This window comes from Vulpes lagopus, chromosome 1 (genome assembly GCF_018345385.1).
Source record: "Vulpes lagopus strain Blue_001 chromosome 1, ASM1834538v1, whole genome shotgun sequence".
NCBI classification, from domain to species: Eukaryota; Metazoa; Chordata; class Mammalia; order Carnivora; family Canidae; genus Vulpes; species Vulpes lagopus.
Genome location: NC_054824.1, coordinates 114,398,363 through 114,405,160, shown reverse-complemented (window position 1 = coordinate 114,405,160; position 6,798 = coordinate 114,398,363).

Sequence of the window (6,798 nt, the reverse complement as noted above, 5' to 3'; positions counted from 1 at the left end):
ACTCAGAGTCTACTGATTTAAATGTTCATCACATCTAAAAGATACCTTCCCAGCAACAACAGACTGGCATTTGACTAAAATCTGGCCAAACTGACACATAGAATTAACCAGTACAGGACAATTGGGTGAAATTCACAGCAAGGACACCAAGTACACCCCATGACATTGCAGCCATCCCGTCTGCCTGAGACCATGACAGATACCATTCATCAGCCAAAGCCCTGTTCCCAGTAAATTCTACACAGCTCAGCTTCAGAAAGCCAGTCTGAACTGGAATATGAAATGGAATCTACTGTTAGCCATGGCCTACAAGGTAGTATAGGTAGCATCCTTCCTCACACCAGCACCACTGCCATGGACCATATTTGACATGCCCACTCCCAACTAACCTGGTTGCCCCAGTCTCCTCTGAGATTCCTAGAGAGATCCCTAATGGACAGATTTAGAAAATCTAGATAAACTAAATGTGAGAAAAACACTTTTTCCCAATTAATGTATTTCTGAGCAAAAAGGTAAAGCATTATAACAAACTACCTGGATAATTTCCTAGGAGAGAAATGAATACAATCTTATTAAAGTCTGTTTATCCAGATTTCCTCATCTGTGATATCTATCTATCATTACAGCAATGTCCAGCAATTATAGTTAACTTTCACCTGCCTGTGACCTGTCAGTACTATACTAGCCTAAAGTTCTAATAACTGTAACAATTTGAAATTTTACATTGGGTACAATTATATTCATAGATAAGACTGGCATACCCTGTGTATTACTAATTCACATATTTGGGATATTCAAAAATATTCTGATATTTAACAAAAATACTGCCTAGTCGGGATCCCTGGGTGGCGCAGCGGTTTGGCGCCTGCCTTTGGCCCAGGGCGCGATCCTGGAGACCCAGGATCGAATCCCACATCAGGCTCCCGGTGCATGGAGCCTACTTCTCTCTCTGCCTATGCCTCTGCCTCTCTTTCTCTCTGTGACTATCATAAATAAATAAAAATTTAAAAAAAAATTAAAAAAAAAATACTGCCTAGTATGCATTATGTGGCAAAATATGTGGTACTAGCAACTTCAGCTGAAATTTATCTGATCCTATTAATCACAAAATAAAACCAGAAAAAGGACTTTGTCACTGGACACAAATATACCAGAAATATAAAGAAGACCTATTCCTTTTATAATCAGGTCTGTTTGATTCTAAGCATCTCTGGAGACAGAGCACTCAATACTGGACTACATTAACTGCTTAGAGGTTTATTTCCATGATTGCCAGCTCTGTAAGTTTCCACACTCCTTAGTCTGACCTTAAGTAAGAAGCATTCACAACTTTGGTCTCATGGCCCTAGTTCTTTCATTGCATGGGTGAACAACTTAACCTCTGGGCTTCAATTGCCTTATGTTTAAATTAAAAGTTAGACTAGCGACTCCAGAATTCTGAGTTTCTGCTAACCAAAGGATTTATACAGTCCCCAGCACATTTTACATACTCTTCTAATAACACTAGCACATTCATTTATTATTTAATGTGTGCTAAACATTTTCTGTATACACTGACTCATGTAGTCCTCATGAAAACCACATTAAGTAGTAGTCTGTGTTTTCCAAAATTGACCACAGCAATATGTCTGGTCCTCCATGTTCTTCAGAAACTTGCTATCACCCATCAAGGGATGGGGTCTATTTCTCTTCCCCTTGAACTTGGGTAAGCATTTGTAACTGCCTCAGTTAATAGAATATGACAGAAGGGACATGGCATGATTTCCAAGGACAGATGATACAGCTCCCACCTGGCTTTTTCTCCCTGGGGATATTTGTCTTGGAACCTGGCCACCATGCTATAAAGAGACCCAGGCTACATGAAGAGGCCATATAGAAGTGTTGCAATCAACAGAACCCAGCTAAGATCTTAGCTGATGGCCAGCATCAACCACCAGTTGTGGAAGTGAATGGACCTTCAGGTGATTCCAACCTCTAGAATCAAGTCATCCCAGCTGACATCCAGTGGAGCAGAGACAAGCTGTCTTTGCCAACCTCCCCCCCACTGACCCTGCGTGGCCTGGATTGAAGATTCATGGCCAAAAGGAATGGTGTCATATTGTGATGCAACTAAGTTTTGTGGTGATTTGTTATACAGTAATAGGTAACTAGAACAATACCTGATACCTATTACTGTATATAACAAAAATGTGTTTTATCCACACTTTACAGGTGAGGAAACGGAGGCAAGGAGGGACTGTGCCAAGGTCACGCAACTTGTACATGGAATTTGACCCCAGGTAATCTGCCTCCACAGGCTGGGCTCTTAGACACTATGCTATCCTTCCACTTAACAATTATGAAAGAACAGTTAGTCATTGATTCATAGCCCTACTTACCCCTGTGATGTTTCACAGCGCATCTCACCTAACCAAATTATTTACTATTATATATTTCACATAAGTTTTATATAGTTGTATTCCCCCCCAAAGAAATCATGTTACCAATTAATAACAATATCTTAGGAAGAAAAAAAACTATATCAAGAAAGAGGTTTTTCGGGGTGCCTGGGTGGCTCGGTTGGTTAAACATCCAACTCTTGATTTCAGCTCAGGACATGATCTCATGTTCATGAGATGGAACCCCGCATTAGGCTCCATACTAGCTGTGGAGCCTGCTTAAGATTCTCTCTCTCTCTCTCTCTCTCTCTGTCCCTCCTCCCCTGCTCACTCTCTCTCTCTCAAAAAGAAAAGAAAAAGGATTTTTGGCCTCTTCTATTTGTACTTCCCAAGAACATAAGAAACTGAAATTTTACTGCTAGAAGAAGAAATTTCTACGAAGTCTGACTCCCTTCACTTGTACCATATCTATAAAACCCCCTCTGAGGGAAATATTAAGATTATAAAGATCAGGGTCCTTCCAAAGAAGAAAATAGCTATGATGGAAGAAAAGAAGATGGTATCTAAATTATATACCTTTTGTTTTTTTTTTTAATTTTTTAATTTATTTATGATAGTCACACACACAGAGAGAGAGAGAGAGGCAGAGACACAGGCAGAGGGAGAAGCAGGCTCCATGCACCGGGAGCCCGATGTGGGACTCGATCCCGGGTCTCCAGGATTGCGCCCTGGGCCAAAGGCAGGCTCCAAACCGCTGCGCCACCCAGGGATCCCCTATACCTTTTGTTTTAAAGTTTACAGTGAAAGGGCACCTGAGTGGCTCAGTTGGTTTGAGCATCTGTCTTTGGCTTGGGTCATGATTCCAGTCTCCTGGGATTGAGCCCCACAGATGGCTCTCTGCTTGACGAGGAGCCTGCTTTCTCCCTCTCCCTCTGCCTGCTGTTTCCCATGCTTGTGCTACGCTCTCCCTCCCTCTGTCTCTCTGTCAAATAAATAAATCAAATCTTAAAAAAATAAAGTTTACAGTGAAACTAGATATTGTGAAGCCAGATAAATGATTTGGTGAAAAGTTGTATTTAAACATTGTCTGAGTTAGGATTCATGAAAAATGTTTTATTTCACAACTAGTTAAAAAGTATTTAATCATTAAAATACTGCAAGTAGATATTGTAATGTACAAAATAAAAAATGTAATAAACCATCCTAGTTACTACTAACTGTGAAATGCTCAAATCCCTTCCCAAGAGAGAACTTGCTTAAACTGACCACAACACTGCTGCATAATTCATGTGAATTTCCTTGATAAATGCAATTGCTAAAAGTCTTTTTTAGAAATAAACAAAACAAAAATTAAATATCAGCTCATGGGGCATTGTAGTTGGTATTGTGTGTGTGTTGTATTACATTTTGTAGCTTTCCCAATTCCTGTATATATTTTGTTTTCCAAATCATTGATTCAAGATACTGACATTTTTCCCATGTCCAAAAAGAACAGCCATCAGTGACATGAAAGCCCAACAAAAGCAGCTGGCAACTCTACTGTGAGCCAAAAAATGATGGATCGACTTTTGTTATATTGTACTTGGAATAAAATTAGGTGCTTTCCTTTGGAGGAGAAAACCTGGTCCAGACTACAGGCAGGTGTTTTTCTAGACTCTGCCCAAACATGCTAGGTCCCCTGAGGGTAGGGGTCATGTCTGTTTAGCTCTAGTCCAGGTCTGGCACATAATGCCTGTCTAAAAAATAATTAATTAATATGACACAAACTCTGTTCTACACTGAGGAATTCAGAGATTAGGTTCAAAGAACAATTCTGAGCTCTGAGAGAACAGAAGCATAGTTGGGTTGGTGATCACTAAACACTTGACCACAGTAGTGGTAAGCGGCAGGCACCTGTCCCACCTGGGCCTTCCTTGGCATGAGCCCTCCTCTACCATCTGCCGTGCATGGTTTAAGATGTAGAAATGACATTACAACCAGAAAAGGGGGCTGCAGGATTATTTCTCAGCTGTCTGGTATATTTTGTTCACCCACTCCTAGTACTCCTCCTTGTAGATGAAGACCAAAATCCAAGAAATATGCTCCAAACACTTGCCCAGAGCTTCCCCTCACTGATGCATTTATTCTATGCCTGCTTTTTTGCTGCTTGCCCTTGATCTCCAGACCACTTAAGGCAACTTTTCTCCCACAAACTTTTTTTTTAAACTAGACTTACAAGGAAGTTGCAATAGTGTTGTGGACTCTGGTGTTGAAGATGGTCCACCCTGGCTAAGATAACCCTGGGAACCATACCATAAGAAGGTCCAAACTCTTGAGGGCTACCTCAAGAAGCAGTGCTCTGAGGATTCCCTTTCAAGGGAGCCCTGCCTACAGAAACACTGAGGTCATGTAGTACATCTAGAAGCAGTCAAGGTTCACCTTGGAGACCCTGTCTGGCCTCATCAGTAAACTGACAGCAAAGAGCAGTAAGCAAAACTGCCTGATGAGATAAGGCACTGAGAGGCCCGACCACCATTGCAGAGTAAACAGCCCCTCAAAGAGCAGAAAGTGGTTATCTTTAGTGTAATGAGCATGACATTATAAAACACAGAGCAGCCCCCCCCCCCCCATGGGAATATTCTACTGAAAAGGAGACAGCTGGCCTTGTGTGCAGGCCTCAGATGCTTTTTGGAGACAGAATGCCAACCTACTGCTATGAATGCTATGAAACCTAGTGCTTTAAATTCTGTAGGCTATAGGAGCCAAGTGCTGGATCAGAGGCTAAAACTTAAGATCTTTTCCTATTTGATGCCTCCTGGGGTTTTTTCATTTGGGGACATTGTAGGATTAGGGGAGGGAGACATAACTCTTTCTTTTGTACAAGGAGAAAAGGGCAGTTATGCACTTTGGTAGCTGGACAATGGAAACTGCACACCATTGGTGGTTTCTCAAGCAAATAAACTTTGAGAACATAGATTTAAAATAATGACACAGGGACACCTGGTGGCTCAGCGGTTGGGTGGCTGCCTTTGGCTCAGGTCGTGATCCCAGGATCCAGGATCAAGTCCCACATGCATGGAGCCTGCTTCTCCCTCTGCCTGTTGTCTCTGCCTCTCTCTCTCTCTCTCTCTCTCTCTCTCTCTCTCTGTGTGTGTGTGTCTCTCATGAATAAATAAATAAATCTTTAAAAACAATAAAAATAAAAATAATGACATAGAGGGGCACCTGGCTGGCTCAGTTGGAAGAGCATGCAGCTCTTGATCTTGGAGTCATGAGTTCAAGCCCCAAACTTGGTGTAGAGATTATATAAATAAAATAAGGACACAGAAACTGACTCCCTTAAAACTCTCCTCATAAGCACATAACCCCTTGGAAAATTTTCACATACTTCCAGGAATTTATCTAGTTCTACGCAGAGACCAAGGCTACAAAACACAGCAGTTCCCAAAGGCCAGCACCAAATGCAGTTGGGATCTCAGTTAGTTCAGAGGCAGCAGAGAGCTCACAAAAAGGTGGAAAACGCTTAAGGATATCATGGGACTTTTTTCTTAAAGATTCAGGCAAGGTGAATATCTCATTCAGGTTAAAAATTTTAAATACAAATTAGAACTCAAATTTCATGTGATTTATAATCTATTAAGCATATTTTATAGTAATTTCTCTATGAATCATTATCATAAGAAAGATCATTATTATTACTATTAAGTAAACTGAAGTTCAGAAAGACTAAGTAACTTTCTCCAAATTATATAGAAGGTATGTAGAGAATCCTGGTTGGTATTAAAGTCAAATTTCTGATTCCAAGCCAAGTAATGTTTTCCAATGCCTTGTGGCCTGTATACTTTATATGCTAACTTTGAATTATATTTTCCTAAAAGATTTGAAGACAAATCATTTTAAAGATTAAAAATATATAATTGCCTTTTATGATAGTATAACAAAACATTTAGGCAATTCAATCCCAGGATTTCCAAAACAAAGTAGGACACTTAGCATATTAAATAGCATTAAAAATGTATTTCCAGACTCATGCATTGTAAGTAATACTCTATAAATAATAAATAAGCTATTCTTATTTTACCATATATAAATTGATTCTAAGCTAAATTATATAACAAAAATACACCTTAAGCCTAAAGGAAAATTATTTGATTATATACGTGCTTTGATTCTTTTCTTCAGTGTTTGAAATTTGCAGTAACGTGCCCTTCTGAAATGAGGACCCAAGAAAACTATACCCATTTTTCCATTTGACCCAGATTATTGCAGGAACATGAAAAACTGCTTAGAATGTCATTGGGAAGGACACAGAATCTACACTGAGCAATCTCTGGCATACATGTCATTGGTTCTGCCCTATTCCTTCCTCAACTGTGACTCCAATCATCTCTCAGAGTCATGCCTGTAGACAAACCACCAGGCAAGAGGGGTATCACCCCCA